This window comes from Tursiops truncatus, chromosome 3 (assembly GCF_011762595.2).
Source record: "Tursiops truncatus isolate mTurTru1 chromosome 3, mTurTru1.mat.Y, whole genome shotgun sequence".
Classification (NCBI taxonomy): domain Eukaryota; kingdom Metazoa; phylum Chordata; class Mammalia; order Artiodactyla; family Delphinidae; genus Tursiops; species Tursiops truncatus.
In genome coordinates, this window is record NC_047036.1 from 14,526,380 (window position 1) to 14,544,065 (window position 17,686).

Consider the following 17,686-nt stretch of genomic DNA (forward strand, 5'->3'; position numbering starts at 1 on the left):
CCGACACACGGCAGTTGGCTACGGTTTTGACCTGTGCGTTTCTGAGCGGCACTGTGCAGGTTGCCTCGGCTATAACTCACTCTTCCTGAGAACCGGTGCCTCCATTAAAGCACAGGCATCAAAAAAAAAAACCCGACGGCTCCTTGCCTAGGGCTCTTGTCTTCCCTCCTTCCTCTCCCAAGTCCTGAGAGCATCCTCGCAGGGGCTACGCCGCCCGCCCGGCCAGCTGAACCTTAGCGCCGCGCTTGCCCAAAGCCGCAGCCTTCCCGGCTCAGCCCAGCGTGTACGCCCGCCGCCCGCCGAGCGCAGTCAGTCGGCCGGGGCGCCGCCCAGACGCGCCTGCAGTTGGAGGTCACTGTCAACCGCGCGGGCATCTGTCCTGATGGGCTGGGGGCAGCCACCAGGTCACCCCCGACCTCACTGCCTGCCCGGGGATCAGAATCTCAGCCGGACGTCGCGAGCGGCCGGGTTGGGATGCTGAGAAGGGTAGCAGGTGGCAGGGGGCGTCATTCACCACCTCGAGGCAGCCCCTGGAGTCTGAACGAGAGCCCGAGCACTTCTTATCCAACCGTTCCAAATAGAGGGAGAGAAAGAAAGTGAGAGAGAGAGAGAGAGATTGAGAAAAACAGAGAGTAGTGCCCACGGACATCTCCGGCGCCGCGGGGAAGGGGAGGCGACAGAGGTGGGGAGCAGGGGACGGGAGAAGAGGGGAGGGGAGGTGAGGAGGGAGTGGGAAACCGGCGTTCAGATATGATGTAGAGAGGCAGGAGGGGCACAGGGATGGAGGGAAGGGGAGGAAAGGAGGGGATCAGCCGTTTAGAGGAGAAGGGAGGTGGGGGTAACCGGGATGGAGGGGATTTGAAGGGAGACGGGCGGGGCCCCAGCGCGGCGGGGAACTCAGGGGAGGCGGGAGGGGCACCGGGATGGAGGCGAAGGGAGGGGAGCGAGGTGGGCGGGGTGAGCGGGAGGAGGGAGGCTGGGCGGGCGGACGCGCCGGGGGAGGGCGCTGGGCAGGAAGGGGAGGGGGAGCGCGAGCGCGAGAAATGCAGAGGCTGCAGCGGCGGCGGCGGCAGCAGTAGCGGCAGCGGCGACGGCGGCGGCGGCAGCGCTCCAACTCGCTCCTCGCTCCGGGCTCCGCCGTCGAGCCGGGGAGAGAGCCACCGCCAGCGGCCAGGCACCCGGCCGGACGACGCCAGCGACCCGGGCCCCTCCGCGGCACCGCGCTCACCCAGGGGCGGCACAGGCACCCAGATCCGGTAAGGAGGCGCGCCCCGGTGGCCCAGCTGCCGCCGCGGACCCGGGTTGCAGGCCACCGGGGGCCTCCGTTCCCGACTCTGCCCCCGCCCCACCCCCGAGGCCCTTTGTTCTCTCTCGGCGCCGCAGCCCGGGGCGGGGAGGGAGTGGTGCGGTCCCCACTAGACGGCGCGGGTCGTGCGGTCCCCCTCCGTGAGGCCTCCGTCGCGCTTCGGGCATCTGGGGTGATGGGGGGCCCCGAGGTGGGTGGTTTCGACCGCTCGCAGGGCGGGGAGGATGGGGGGTTGGTGAGCCTGATAAACGGAGTTGGGGGTGGGCGGTGGGAGGGAAGCTGCTAGTTAAGGAGGAAATTGCCAAATGTGAAACCCTTTAAATGAATTGCGTCCCGAAGAGACGGTTTTGGGAGGCCGAGGGGAGAGTATCTGCCACTGGCCCTGTCCAGAGCCGGGAAGAAAGCGCTTGGTGCGAGGGGCGCAGCAGCAGAAGATGGAGGGTGGGGTGCGGTGGGGCGGGGGGGGAGGGAGGGGAGAAGGAATACGGGGAATCTGGTGTGATCCGAAGGGAGGAGGCGGCTTTTTGGTTCAGCAGATGGGTTTCCTTGACCTGTGGGACTCCTGAATCTTGGCTTCGGGTGGCCAAGGAAACGCGAGGTTCACACGACAACGTGCCTCCAGAAGCACAGCTGAGCAGATCAGAGCCCCAGCCTCGGTCGTGGCTGAACTGCCTTCCCATGAACCCGTGGGCTACATCTGAGTATTTTATGTTTTCGAGTATTCGGTTCGGAGAATGCGCTGAGTGCCTCCTGTCGCGGGCCCGGCCGGGAGGGTGTGAGCTTGAACCTGACAGCGCGCGGCCCCTGACCGCCCAGCCCGGCTGTGAGCGAAGGTTTGGGGTTTAGCAGGTTTTGCTTAAAGCGCTAACACTGAAAGCCGACTCTCGGCCCTTGTTCGCCCTCCTCGCCCAGTCGCCTCCGCCTACCCGCCCCCCACCCCAAGAATAAAAATTGCAGAATCCCTGGTCCGCGCGCACACACACAAAGCGTGGCTACAAACCGCATTCTTTCATGAATATTCATCGAACGCTTGGCTGGCCTCCTGATCTGCTTCCTCGGAGACATGTCCGCCTTGAAACGGACTCAGTGAACAGTCTTTGCCTGTGTTAATTTTCACTCTGCTTAAATTAGCACAGCGCACACGGGTGCATTTTTAGTACCTTGACCAGGATTGACACCACACCTCGGTCTGCCGCGAGGCCACTAGCACATCTGTGGCGGGTTAAAAATCAAACACTAGTCTAGAGGTGGTCTTCCTGCAATAGGGGTGTGGATCAGCCTCCCAGGGATTACAGCCGGGGCCAGCAGATCCTCAGTACTGCGGGCAAAATGAATGAATCGGGACTGTAATTACCTATTCCTTTGTCTTGGCCTGGCGCATGCGCCGGAGAACAGGGAGTGGAGGGCCCAGGCAGCCCTATCTGATCTTTCCATCACCCACCCCCCCACTCCCTTCCCAAGCCCAGGAACAAAGGCGTTTGCCCTAAACGTTGCGTGAAACCGCTGGATACAGATGACAGTTTTTTCTTTCCCCCCTTGTGTGTGTATTTCTTCTTTTCCAGGCTATCTCATCTCTTGCTTTCTTAGCGATTTCAATTGATGAAAAATAAGATTAGCCTTGACGATGAGGGCAAACTGGGGATTAAATATTTTTGTAACCGAACACTGCTGTTTTCCTTTCTCGTGCTGTTCATTATTCTCTTTCCTGTAACGTATTGCGCTGCAGTGATGGTGGCTGTCTTCATGTGCATCAATTAACCGTTTGTCTGACAGATTTTTGCTGCTGGCCATTTGATTAAGGGACCTTGGTCTCAGAAATGACAGTGGGCATTGCCCCTAGTGTCACTCCTTGGGAAAAATTAAGACATTTTGGCGTTTATACGAACAAGATGGCCTACAAAACCCAGAGCTGAGAAAAAGGGTTACCTTGTCAGGATCCTAACGCTGTCTGTTTTCTCTTGATTCCTAGTACCTCATTGTTTCATTAGGAATCCCAAAGAGGAACCCCATGGAGATGGAAATCCACTGATAGGAGAGGAAGAAGCAGCTGGGGCTGCTGGGGTGAAGATGGTTGATTAAATTCTTCATTTTTCTGTGTCTAACAGAAGCCATGAGCCATTCTTTCTTTCTCTCTCTCTCTCTCTCTCTCTCTCTCTCTCTCTCACACACACACACACACACACACACACACACACACACACACACTTGATGGTTGATGACTGATTTTTTTTCCAGTGATGCAGTAACCAGATTATGGCCTCTTTTTGGGCTAGTTTGTTCTACCAACTAAAAGGAGACTTACTGTGTATATAAAAAGGAGCTAAATATTAATAATATTTTCACAATGGTACGTCATGCTTGAGAGAATTTTATGCCTAAGTATTCTCGGTACACCCTGGCAAGACAACACGTGGCAGGAAAATGGAAATCGTCTCTTTTGTTCCTTTTTAATAAAACTTGATATTGATCAAGTTTACTGTATCAGGACCTTTATTTGGTAGGGTGACTGCCTGCTACCCTCTCTACTCCTTAGTATTGAGTGTTTTTTTTTTTTTTTTTATGGTTTAGAGGGCTAGATGTAGGGTTTTTTTGTTTGTTGTTTTTTTTCTTTTCCTTTCGGTTATGTTTTTGAGATGAGTCAATATAGACCACATGCAATAGCAAATATATGCCAATATGTCCTCAATTCAATGAATCTTAGGTTTTTGAGGAAGATAATTCTTAAATTGAATTATAAATGATCAGTTACCTTTTTCTTTTATCCAGCTAGCTTTCTGGCAAGCTTTAACAGGTAGAGAAAGGGAGTTGGGCCTTTTGACAAAATGCGCCAACCATGACTACACAGTATTATCAGTGGCGCCAGTGGCGCATCTCTCCTTAACTGGTGCTCACGCTGTGATTATGTGGGCACAGGAGGACCTTTCCTCCCCACAGACCACCCTAATTTGAACATCTAATTTGAACCGAAGAGCCCTATGGGCTTTGGCTCCCTCTCTTTGGAGGCATCGTTACATCTTCCTGGATTTACTAGACCAAACCATATTATAATCTAAGATGTGACATATTCTGTCTCTTTAATTTTTGTCTTTTTTAAAAAAAATTCACATTAACAACGATTTTAAACCATTTTCATTCCGTGGTCAAGATAAGTGGAGTATGAAAAACTTAGGTTTGGAGGAGATTCGGTCACTGTACAGTGGATGTCTGCAATAGTCACTGTAGTTTTGTAAAAAAATGGCAAAATCCAAAACCATTTTTAAAGCAAGTAAGGTGCCGTGTGTATACTCATGTTACGAAATAAAATTTTATTAATGATATGAAACTAAACTAGTCGGTGTAGGATATCATTTTACAGTGCTTCATAATGGTCTTCGGAAAGTAATCAATTTTCTGTTTTTCTCAGTATGTATATAGACGGGAGAACATAACTAGTCTACTGAGATGCTCATTTCCAATTTTTCCCCATGTACCCCTGAAACAAATGGGTTGCATTGAGCATCTGAAATTAACATGTTCATTTATGGGCTTAAACATTCACATAAAGCCCTTTAAAAGCTGTAATAAACAATGCTTCCTAAATAAAAGATTTATAATAAAGTTGCTTTGCCTTATTTTTGTTATCATTTGTAAAATTTTGTTCTGAAAAATATTCAGAAAAGGCGTGCTAACTATTTGTCCAAAGCAATTGCCTTTGGTGTCTGCTTCTGTTGCGAGCGATGCTCTGGTTTGCTTAGGTCTTTATCTTTCTAATAGGTAGTTTTTACCTACTCATTTTACACCCTGTTTATCAAAAGATTAACATCTTCTTAATGATTGTTTTAGCTGGTAAACTGGAAACCAGGTAACTGCTAAGGGAAAACCGAGCATGTGTATGGGTTGAAGTTCTGGGGGTGGGGGGAATGGGTGCGGAATCTGTCGTTTTATCAAGTTTTCTCAACTCACTGAATCCTTTGCATTTATTCTGCCTCTTAAGACTTTGGATAATACAATGCAGTGTGAACTTTACAGCTTAATTCTGGTGGATTAGTATCAGGAAATAACTGAGCTTGTGCACAGCCAGAATGTTTATTAAAGAGCAAATACTGTTGATGGAGAGGTTTCCTAGGATGTAGTTAGTGGAAAAGAGAGTCAGTTTGAAAAATCTCTAGGCACTGGCTCGGCCACTTTGGCCAAATTACTTCAAACCTCTTTGAATTTCACTTTATTCAATTGTATAATTGGAGTAATAATTCCTAATTTTAGGCTATAATGAGGACCACACATAATGTCTGAAAAGTGCATAAGTACAGTGGCTGGCTCTTAGGGGCCAGCCTAACCTCTCAGTCTGCATTTTCAGCGCAGTCATCAGTGTGATTGACATCGGTAACTAATTTCTGTATATTGAGCTGTATTTTTGTTTCCACGCTGATTAAGACCTGAGGGTTTCGGTGTATTCAGTCAGAAATAGGATATTTCAAACCTCATGTAGATATTTGAAATTCTGTGAGATGCTGCATGGGAATTTGCCTCAAAGTGGATTGAATGAAGCTAGGATGGCCACCCTCACTGAATTTACCATGGCTGCTTATGTAACTCAAGAGATGGCATTTAAGTTCTTTTGAGAAAATACAGGGGTAGTCTTAAAACCACAGAAGTTCCCAGCCTGCCAAAGGAAGGTTTTTGTTAAATGCCATTCCCTCCGCTGCTATTAAGACAGACATCTAGGTAAGTGCCGTGTGAGGAAAAATGTCCAGGAAACCTTATCAAAAGTAAAAGGTAATCATTTAGGGAATCAAATTCTTACCAGGATATAGTGAAATTGTAATTTTGAAAAGACACAAGCCTAAGAAGCAATGAGGTTAGACCACAGCCTTTTTTTCTCTCTGGAACTCAGAAATGGGATGAGATGGATGCAGAGTCTCAGAGTGTGTTTTCCCTCTTCTGCACCCTGAGGGTTTAAGTAACTTTAAAAATCAGGCTTTCCAAAGGCAGTAGAAGTTTTGAACAAAAACAGGGAAAGCAGAGATTTTTTTGACTAGCGAAGGCAGTCAGTGAGGGAAGGTTGTGCTCGAGCATGCTTCGAAGTCTAGGAATAAATTCCTGAAAGCTTTAGAGACTTAGAAATGGAAGTCATCTGCAAGCACAACAGGGAACCAGGTCATAAGGAAACGTTTCAAGATAATATAAGAAAATGGTGTTCAGTGAGGAAGGCAAAATATTTACACAACATTTCCTTCTTATCTCTTAAACACTTTCTGAACCGGTTTTTGACTTGATTTTTTATTTTCTTGTTCATTTTGGATGAGGGAGGAAGGACTGGACTTCGTGGGTTTGTTCCTTGAACTTCACCTTGAAATATAGGGCTCAGCCACTGTACATTGTGTAGGAAGTATGATATTTAGAAAGCGTGACTTGGCGGGCTGGGTGTGGAGCCAGATTCACTGGGTTAAGAATCTCGTCTCAACCATTTACTAGCTGTGTGACCTTTGGCAAATTGCTTAGCTTCTCTGTGCTTCAATTCTCATCTATAAAATGGGGGTTATAATATAGAGTTATTGTAAGGATTAAGTGAAATAGTCAGAGACCTAGGACAATGCCTCACACTTTTTAATGCACATACACTGTAAAGTTGTGAGAGGACCAGCTTTCTGTACTTCATCCTCTACATTTATAGCTGTTTATATGCTTATTTCAAAGATTATTATTGCAAGACAAGCTGGTGGTGGTACCCTGGACAGTTGGTAGAACATAGAAGTCTGTGGTTTGGAAAAATCCTCCAAGTATAGCTATGATACCTTGAATATGTTGCCAGGACACTTGTACTAGTTTTGAAAGTCCAAAATGGGTAGTCATAGAACCCCAGCCTCTGTATTGATTGGTATTACAGTATAACACAATAATATGAAAGTCCTTGGAAATTGAGAGACCTTCAGAGAAAGGCTCACTGGTTTGTTCTGTTGAGATGGATAACCTTGGGTGTAGACATAATTCATTCATATTCCTGAAGAGACTTGGCTTTGTTGTGCCCTGAATCTAGTGCATCATCAGCATATGAAAGGAGTGTTTTAGTCATTAGTGCAAAGATTGATATAAACCAGTTTAGATAAGTTTTCACTTTGCCACATCCCTACCACCCACACCAGGAGTAAAAACTAAAGCTTGTCTTACTCAGGAATGTTGAAGGTGTTGTCACCTGTTGACAAAATCTTTAGAAATAATTATCTCTCTGGCAGCCTTAGTCATCGTGGCCTCTTTGAAAAGAAAAAAAAAAAAAAAAGGGAAGTTCTTGGGAATTTCAGATATTTGAGGTGGTTCATCCTGGAATCTGTTTGACCTTTCAGGCATTTAATTCAGGGACCTGCCTGAGTGATTTGTGTTTGTCCTTCAGGACACTGGGCTTGGCTGCTGAGTGAAGGTAAAATCATTCTCATTTTGGCTAAATTTTTTTTTTAATAGTTTCTTTAAACAGGAGTTTGAATCTTAAGGACTCAGGAAGGAAATTATATTTTACTTTATCTGTCAGGTATTCAGTATAGGAAGGAGGTTTTGGATATAGTGATTTTATCATTTAAGACATTTCCTCCATCAAAGGTTTTTTTTTTTCTTTTAAATCTGGAGAAGTTAAGGGACGAAATTGGACGCTTGTTGACTATTGATTGTATGTCATATGCTCTAATTGCAATTTATGCCCTCAAACAAATTGTAAGATGCATTTTACCTGTGAATAAAGGAAAAAATAGAGGGTTAAATAATGTACATAAGATCCTAGAGCTAATAGAAATTGATAGAATTTGAATCCATGTCTGATAGCCCTACTCCGCTGGCCCATGCTGCTGTCTTTCCCATAAGCCATGGCCATTTTATTTCACGTAATTACGGACACTTGATAAAATGGATAACATATTGTAACACATTAGCTTCTTCAATATTCATTTAGAGGGAGTTGTACTAAGTTCTTCAATGAAAAATTATTTGTCTTAGAAGAGATACAGTGTCTAATAAATATTTAATCTGTAAATACATTAAGTGATCTCTAGATTAGAAATGCTTCCCGTCATAGTGAACATGGGCTGGCATCCTTAAATTATTTCTGGGATGATGACGGTGAGAATGAGGGCTGCTTTTCAGGACTGTAGAGAAATGTGGGTTTGGTTGCCGCCTTCACTTTCCTCGTGACACTTCCCAAGTGGAAGGAATCCTTCAAATGCCTTACCTGTCATTCTACCTTTGAAATACTAATCAGGGATACTGGTCAGCCCTCTTCCAGCTATGTAGTTAGGGTTGCCTGATTAGAAATAAACCAAGTCCTAAATTTGTGACCCCATTTTCCTTCTGCCCCCACACAAGATTCATTTACAGAGGTTGGTGGCTGCTGGTAATACCATCCTAACTCAACCGCAGTCCTTTGTAAGTACTTGCCTCATTATAACAGAAGGTTTGAAAGCTCATGACTCAGACACTTCTTTTGGAACTCAAAAGGACCTTAGAAAAGTTAGTGGCTTATTCAAGGTCCCCTGAGCTGGTTAGTGGCTGAGTGGAAACCCAGGTTATTTCTCAATAAAGCCTCACTCCTATGGGCCCTCCCTTCTGTCTGATTGAGTCAAGCTCTTACTCACTGTCTATAACTTTAAAAAAAAGAAAAAAAACTTACCATTTTTTGACTCTGATACCAGTTTTTGAAAACCCAGTGCTGACCCTGTTTCTCTCCCTGATGCCCTGTCTCCCCCCTCCAGCAGAGAGAAGCCATTCTGCCTTTTGATAACACCCACTCGTGCTTACTGCCCGCTACTGCTTTATCTATGCGCCATCTTTCCCCCTCAACTTCTCTTTTTTTTTCTTACATTATAGGCATGTGGTTTCCTTTAGATGCCGAAGAATTTATGGCATGCATTAAAACAACTTCGCCCAGAAAACTCAATTTTCATGTCATATCTTTGTTTTCCTCCTAGAATAAACAGCGTGGCAGGGTTTGGAGCCTGCTCGTGGAGGGTAGGAGTTTGAAAAGAAAGCCAGTTGGTTTTAGACTAATTTGGGGCTGTAGAGTGAGCGGAGCAGTCGAGCATGGTACTCTCGAAATGCTCTGGAATCTCCTGGAAAAGCCAGCCTGCACAGTGCTGTGGAGAGGTGATGGACACAAGCTTTTACGCCGATTACTGGTGTCATCTGGCTTATTGGTTTGAGAGCTGCGTGAAACATGAGGTTTAATCTTTTTTCTTTAAAATTACCATTTATAGTATTTGGGCTGATTTAGAGGATTTAAAAGGGCTGTACGTTTCTGAAGTAGTCATTAAGATACGGAACTTAAGTACTTAAGGTGTTAAAACACTTCATAAAGCTTCATATTCAGACGTTTGAAACGGATTTTAGCAGTGTAAACTGTTTATGTGCATCTGTATTTGGAGAAGCTGTGATAAGTTTAGTTTTGGATAAGAGTTCTAATTTCATATTTAAAATAATATCTTTAGTCATTTCAGTAAGTGGAGAATAAGTTTTGGATAAATTTATATTGTTTCCCAGGGAAACCTGCAATAAGCAAGGGGGTCACAGTTTCTGTAATGCTTTTAATTATTATAATTTTTCAGGTTCAGAGATGGATATATTCCTAAAATAAACCCAAATTAAAAGTTTTTTGTAAATTTATGAAGAAAAAGATGTCAGAGAACAGCTTTTCCTGGTTAAGCTTTCTAAATTACAAGTTTCCTGGATTGCTTGGCCAAGTGATTTTGAAAAGACCCACATCATTTACCCACTGCCAGGCATTCAAAACGCAATTGCCACACAGACTAATACGATAGCCAAGTTAAACAGTAACAAGATCTAATTGGGAAAATAGTATATCAAAAGAGAAAATAATAGGAACCATCTAATAACTGAGGACATCCCAGTTTCTTAAGGTTATAGAGAAGAGTGTCTCCTTGGAATCGTTGCGTAGTCACAGAGTACTGTTTTAAGCTTCTCTGAGCTTGTCTTGGAAACTGTAGGAGCTATAGGAATATTTGCTGTCTCTGACCTTTACAAATGTTCTCAGCTGTTTCAATACAAGATAACATCATCTGTATTTGCTTTCGGCATATTTAAGACTATTGGGTAAAAGGAAAATTGAGAGAAATCAGTGACTTACAGGTGGAGAGATTTTGAGATGACTTTCTCTCCTCCTTTATCCTGCATTCCATCAAGAAGGTAGGGTGAGGTTATATGACCACTTGGGTATTCACTAAAGACTTAAATGATTAAATGAGGTGTTCTGGAATCTTTTCTGAATGACTCATTTTCCTAAGGAAGAAAGGAAGAGTCTCAGTTAACAGTTGGTGACAATAGCTCTCGGGGGGTCTCGTGATCACCCAGCCTCAGTGAATACTACCCTTATTGACCAGAGGTTATTGTGGCACTAGGGTTTCCTCAGTAGCCCTGGTGATCTTTTGTTGAGACCTCAAGCTTTGAATTCCTAGGGCTTACCCAACTGGACTTTTCCAGCACTTTCAGTGTGTGGTTTTCAGACAAATAGTAACAAGTGTTTGTAGCAATGTTCTCAAGAAGGTTGTTAATACAAGATTGATGGTTTCCCAGGTATGTGTTTCTTCATGTGGCTCACATGATTATCAGTCTTCTTCCTCACCTAATTTGGTGGTTGACTAAGGAAAAGTCTTACTGAAAGTTTCACTGGTGTAAGAGACAGAGCTAGTAGCTCACTCCATTTACCTCCACCCTTTCTATTCTTACTGGTTTTGTTTCCACTATCCGGAGAGCTTAGCTTCGATTTCATCCACAATAAAGTCTCCTGGGTAGGTGGCTGGGTGGGTAGTTGGGTATGAGGGTTGTCCTAGGAGAACTCAGCTGGCTACAATGCAGAGAGAAGCAACCACATGATGGGATTATAACGCGTGATTTCACAAAGGTAAGAGTTGTAGTTTTAAATGGGAAAGGAGTTCCATTAATATTTCTAAGCTATGATGTTTGATTTACTCCTAACTCTGAGTGCTGAGAATATAACCAAAAAATGAACTCCTGAAAAACTGAATTTGAATGTCAACAGGCTTCACATCCCTCTGCCTCATCAGCCATGTTAATTAGTCCTTCCTGCTTAAAAAAATATCACATTGTTGTACTTTAAGCTTTAATGTTGTCGATAGTAACACATTCTTTGACTGTATCCTTATTTCCCTGCAACAAATATTACCATGTTAAATGGAGAAGTGGTGGTTAAAGGAAGCAGGTGGCAAATTAGGATTTGTCCCCAGTTAAATTAGGATTTGTACCCATGCTACCCCCTTTAACTTGCCTTCTGTAAGACCAAGAGCTACTGCATATCTCTTTCCTGTTATTGATCCACTTTGCTAGGCATACTACCTAAGGAGTATCCTTTGTCATACCTGTCGTGAGATAGCCAAGAATCCCAGATAAAGAAGTCCAGAATGATGTAATACTGCAAAAAATGTTACTGCTGTTTCTAAGGGGAGTGAAAAAAACCCTCAAGCCAGTTTTGAGTTGAGCATGATTTCTGTTGGAAGAGGGTGTGACCTGAGGGAGATATATCTAAAAATCGACCCCCAAACCTCCCAAACCCTTAGGGTATTTAGACAGCATAATATAATACAATTAATGTTAGCAGCACAGAGCATGGCAAACCAGCAGGCCCTGACATGCTAGCAATTGTTTGCATAGTTTACCTAGTAGAGAAAATATCTAACTACTAGAATAGATGTTTTAGATCACTAACGTGCACCACGGTTAGTGTGAGATGTGAGTTGGCTGGGGATGAATTTCCATTGAAATCTGATTCTGATAACACATTTAACTACCACCCTAGCTAATTAAACCATCTCATCTTGAGAGAGGGAGAGACATTTGGATACAGTAGCATTTTTGTGAAATAGTGAGCTTTGTAAAATCCTTCTGAGAGGGAGCAGATGGCTACACTTGAGGGAAGTTTCAACGAGGTACTTTTGCAGCCATATTTCTGGATGGAGAGAGGGGAATGCCATTCCTTTCTGTTCTTAAGAGTGTCTGGATTCCCCTTGCGTGGGCAGGATTTCTGGTAAGTACGCTACAGGAAGCAAAACGGCATCGTTCTAGATCAGCGGTCAATGACCTCGTTTCCAAGCCCCGCACTGCCCCCTCCTTCTAGAGTTTTCTGGGGAGAAAAGGAGACTAGAGCACGTGAGGAGGAAGGCAAGGAACAGGAGGGTGGAGATGCTCTTGCAGGGATAGGAATGGCAGAGGCAGGGATGCTTTGTTCCTGTATTCATCTGCTGGGGCTGCCATAACACAATACCCCAGACTGGAGGCTAGAATTTCAAAGTCAAGGTGTGGATAGTCAGGGCGTTCGTTTTCCTCTGAGGTCTCCCTCCCTGGCTTACAGATGGCCTCCTTGCTGTGTCCTTACGGGGTCTTGCATCTGCGTGCATGCACCCCTGGTGTCTCTTTCTGTATGTCCCAATCTCTTTTTATAAGGACACATCAGTCCTATTGGACTTCAAGGCCCTCTCTCCAAATACAGTCACATTTTGAGGCCCTGGAAGTTAGAGCTTCAACATATGAATCTGTGGGAGGAGGGGACACAGCTCATAACAATTCATGTTTCATATTAGGAAAGGTGGTTTACAGTGAGGAACATTCGAAGCCCCTGTGCAAAATGCCATTTTCCCTGCCCTCAAGATGAGCTACCCTGGAGCCTGTGGTTTAATCCTCACAAATCCATGTGAGGCAAACCTAAGTAGTGTTCTCTTTGGACAACATGAGATGCAGAGAAGTTAATTTCCCTGAGATTCACGTTGCTGGAAAAGGTAGATCCTGTGTGTGATTCAAAGCCTGTTTTTGTGGCTCCCTTGGACTGGGGTTGGCAAAGTATGTATGCAGGTACCGTTCCCTCTGTTTTACTCAGGATGGACTTGGGTCTATGGATGAGGCCTCAGAATCCTTCTCAACACAGTGCTCTAGGCAGTCGCCACCAATTAATAGGCATTAATACGTGGTGAAGCCTAGTTTTCATTCTAGCACTGTATGATCATGTTTTTCCTCTGCTTGAAGCATTTCCCATTGGTTATCCATATACCTAAAAATGGCAAGAGTGAATAAAGGAAGAGAGAAGGATTTACCTAGTCCATGTCGTCGTGTAAAGAACTAGCCAGTCTTGGGTAAATTAAAATAGAGGTATTCTGGGGGAAAAAACCAACAACAAAAAACAAACAAACAAAAAACTCTTACCAATAGGGGCATTGGTAAAGAGCCCTTCCTACTCTAGATGGAAGAGTTGACCAGATGTGTAAGCCAGTTTAGAATCCCATTCTAGCATCCATGCTTGTTGGTAGGGATTCACCATACAGAGTATTACTACAGGGCAAGTTTTATTGCATAGAGACTTGAAGACATTAGAAGATACAAGCTTTAACAGAAAGCAAATGTGGGAAGAATGGTTGGAGTTTTGATAGGTTTCTGCACAGAGGGACAGTAAACAGTGGGAAGTTAGTGTCAGGAGTCATGTGAAGTCTTTGATGACAACAGAAATCGAGGCTCATGAATGTTGGGGCCTTTCCAAGTACTAAAACAAGTAGTGATACTGAAGGGATTTTTTTTTTTTTTTTGTCCTGTACGCGGGCCTCTCACTGCTGTGGCCTCTCCCGTTGCGGAACACAAGCTCCGGACGCGCAGGCCCAGTGGCCATGACTCACGGGCTCAGCCGCTCCGCAGCATGTGGGATCCTCCCGGACCGGGGCACTAACCCGTGTCCCATGCATCGGCAGGCGGACTCTCAACCACTGCGCTACCAGGGAAGCCCCTGAAGGGATTTTTTGAGGGGCATTCTCAACAAATGTGGATGTGGGTATGTCTTCACTGACCAGTTTGGAGATGCCCTTTTTCAAAAAGCAATTTACAGCTTTTGAAAGTGCCCTCTCAAGTGATTCAGCCGTTGCCTTTCTGTTTCAAGCTGCAGGTCACGTCATGTTGTGTTAACTACGGCAGTAAAAATATTACCTCACTAAGCCACAGTCTAATTGAATACAGTAATTCACTGTGATGATTCTAGATGAACCAGCAGCCCTAAACTAATTGAAAGTTGGTACTGTTTAATATCTTTTATAAAAAATTTCACTGGTAAATTATTTTCTGCATAAAACCTGCAATGTGAGTTACTGTTGAATTTTTTTTTTTTTAAAGGCTCTTTTTTTTTTAAGATGTTGGGGGTAGGAGTTTATTAATTTATTTATTTTTGCTGTGTTGGGTCTTCGTTTCTGTGCGAGGGCTTTCTCTAGTTGTGGCAAGCGGGAGCCACTCTTCATCGCGGTGCGTGGGCCTCTCACTATCACGGCCTCTTTTGTCGCGGAGCACAGGCTCCAGACGCACAGGCTCAGTAGTTGTGGCTCACGGGCCTAGTTGCTCTGCGGCATGTGGAATCTTCCCAGACCAGGGCTCGAACCCGTGTCCCCTGCATTAGCAGGCAGATTCTCAACCACTGCGCCACCAGGGAAGCCCTGAATTTTTTATTTTAACTGGTTTATGCCACATCTGTTTTCGAGCCAATGTCTGTGGTCTTCTTTCAGTGCTCGACTTCTGGTTAATAGCACCTTCTTCCATTCACTCCAGAAAACTGGGCTCTTCCTGTTAACAAAGCTCTATGGCATCTACCTTATATTAGCCCTCACATCCGTCCATTCCTCTCTACACTAAGCTAGGGACCTAGTCGAAGTTGGATCCCTCTCCTCGATTACTGCTGTCTTCCTCTGCTAAGTCTAATCATGGCATTCCTGTGCTGAAGACTTTTCTATCATGACTTTCTGTTACACTTAGAATAAAATGTAAAAATCCTTTGCTGATCCGTCAGTTCCCACGTGTTCACCTTCTGTTTTCCTCTTCAGCCTCCTCTGGTCCTCGCCGTCACCCACCCTCTGTTCACGGCCTGCCTCTCAGTTCTCCCAAGGCTCCAAGCTCTTTCCCACCGTTCTTCTGCCGGGAGTGTTCTTTTTTCCCATTGTCCGAGTACTCCTCGGCTTAAAAATGCCACCTTCTCAGAGACGGCTTTCTTGATTATCCCCACACCTCTCAGAACACTTGGCAGTTTTATCCCCACAGTCATCAAAACTGATGGGATTATTTAACGTCTCCATTCCTCTAGGTGGAAAGACCTGGGAGGCAGGGGTGTGTCAGTTTGGTTGATCCGTTACAGTGCTGTGCAACAGTTCTGGGACTTAGCAAGCACTCCGTATTTGTTCAGTGTCAGAGGTTGCCTACAGGGCATTATATTCATGGAGCGCACATGTCCTCTGAAAGGCTGAGGTCCTTTTGCAGCTGAGGTAACTTCCATTTATGGACGGGAAATTTCAGCTCCTCAGTTGTGCTTACTATGAAGATGAATATCTGATGAACTCCAATTAGTGTAAGGATTCTGTTTCCAAGCGGTAACCTTAGTGGTAATTGTACTAAAGCCCTGGGACATTATGGAGTGATTAGTACTAATGGCTCCTGCATCCGAGCTTCCTCCTAAGGTAGGGTGTCAAAGGAGGAATGAAATCGTATTGTTATTTGGGAAACAAATAGTATTACACTGTGAGGTCTTCTCGGGCATAAACCGCAGTGAGTGAAAGCTGGGGCTGGCTGTGGTTATATTTCTCATCCATCCTTGCAAGTCACTGAATGTCGGATCAATAGTATTGAGCACCTTAACCAATGAATGTTTGTAACAGTCTTTGTGAGGTCAGGAGTATTAGGCCTCCAGATGAGCGTATGATTTTAAATCTTAACACATTAATGGATTATAAACCTAATGAAGTAGATACGAATTTGGCCCTGGTTCTGTGCTGTGACCACTTACTCTAAATGGTGAGTTCATCCGTGCCAGGACTTTGCTTCCTTCAACTTTGGATGTCAGTTTCTAGCACAAAACCTGTGGTCCAGTAAGGGCTAAAGGCACAGAAGGGCGTCTTTTGTGGCCATGTGACATCCTGCTATACAGATAAGGCATATTTCAGAGTGTTGGCCTTAGCTGTACTTTCACATCCGAGAACCAGCTTGTAATGAATCTTTAGCAAATATCACAGTGTTTTCTTTGGGGGTAGGGGGTTGAATACAGTTAAGACAACATTTGTGATTTAATCCTCACTCCCTCATTTACATGTCATCCTTGGCGGTCAGTATTCAACTTTTATTGTCTCATTCCTGAGTGTCTCTGGCCTTAGTGGGAAGTAAGATTCTTAGAGATAAGCGTTTCCATGTCAACCCTGGGGTCTCTCACAGGACAGTGCCTAGTGCTCTAAAGCTGATTCTTAATGATCAAATTCTTATTAAATAAAATAAGTTTGTAGGTTTTTACAGTGATAGGGAAATGATTTCTGAAATAACCTGTAGTTAAATAATAATGCAGGGTTCCAGTAGGCAGGTCTAATCTGGCAATACAACTTACTCATTCTAAAACATTTCTAGATATTGATACTTTATTTGCAAAAATTTTATTGTAATAAGCTTCCTTTTTACGTATTCAAAGTGTAGTTGTAGTTGAGGTGATGGCTGGGTATTTATTGTCTATATATGTGAGCTGCTTTGGGCTCTAGGACATTCTCATACCCTCTCCAAGATTTATACCATAAACATGTGCTACTTTTACTATTAAATCAATACTTTGTCTTAAAATGGTCTCATTTTAGACAAGACGGGACACATTCCGGTTGTATGTGGCTGATTACTCAGATGGGCTCATTTTATATGAATTCAATTTATGAGTTAGCCAATGGCGTTCTCTGCAGCTGCGGCTCCTTTATCTCCCCCTCTTCCCCTGGCGCCCTTCCCCACTAACATATTAGGATGGCACTTCCATATGGATCTAAAGGAGCCCTCAGGAGGGAGAGCATAGCTAGGGATCATCTACTCTGTAGGGTCAAGTCAGTTGGGTTTAAATTGGGTAGTAGAATAAAAAGGGCAGTGATAGCTCGTTTTATTTTTTTTTCTTTTAACATCTTTATTGGAATATAATTGCTTTACAATGGTGTGTTAGTTTCTGCTGTATAACAAAGTGAATCAGCTATATGTATACATATATCCCCATATCTCTTCCTTCTTGCATCTCCCTCCCTTTCTCCCCTCTAGTTGGACACAAAGCACCGAACTGATCTCCCTACGCTATGCGGCTGCTTCCCACTAGCTATCTATTTTACATTTGGTAGTGTATGTATGTCCATGCCACTCTCTCACTTCGTCCCAGCTTACCCTTCCCCCTACCCATATCCTCAAGTCCATTCTCTACGTCTGCGTCTTTATTCCTGTCCTGCCCCTAGGTTCTTCAGAACCATTTTTTTTTAGATTCCATGTATATGTGTTAGCATACGGAATTCGTTTTTCTCTTTCTGACTTCACTCTGTATGACAGTCTCTACGTCCATCCACCTCACTACAAATAACTCAGTTTCGTTTTTTT

At 44.4% G+C, this 17,686-nt stretch overlaps 1 protein-coding gene across 1 annotated transcript in view; it reads left to right on the plus strand.

Moving 5' to 3' along the window:
* Positions 1–1,067: 1,067 nt before the first annotated feature.
* Positions 1,068–17,686, plus strand: part of BASP1 (brain abundant membrane attached signal protein 1) — a 54,572-nt gene continuing 37,953 nt past the window's right edge. The window contains exon 1 of the mRNA XM_033852765.2: positions 1,068–1,256. The gene's annotated coding sequence lies outside the window, so the exon portion shown is untranslated. The remainder of the gene's footprint in view (positions 1,257–17,686) is intronic.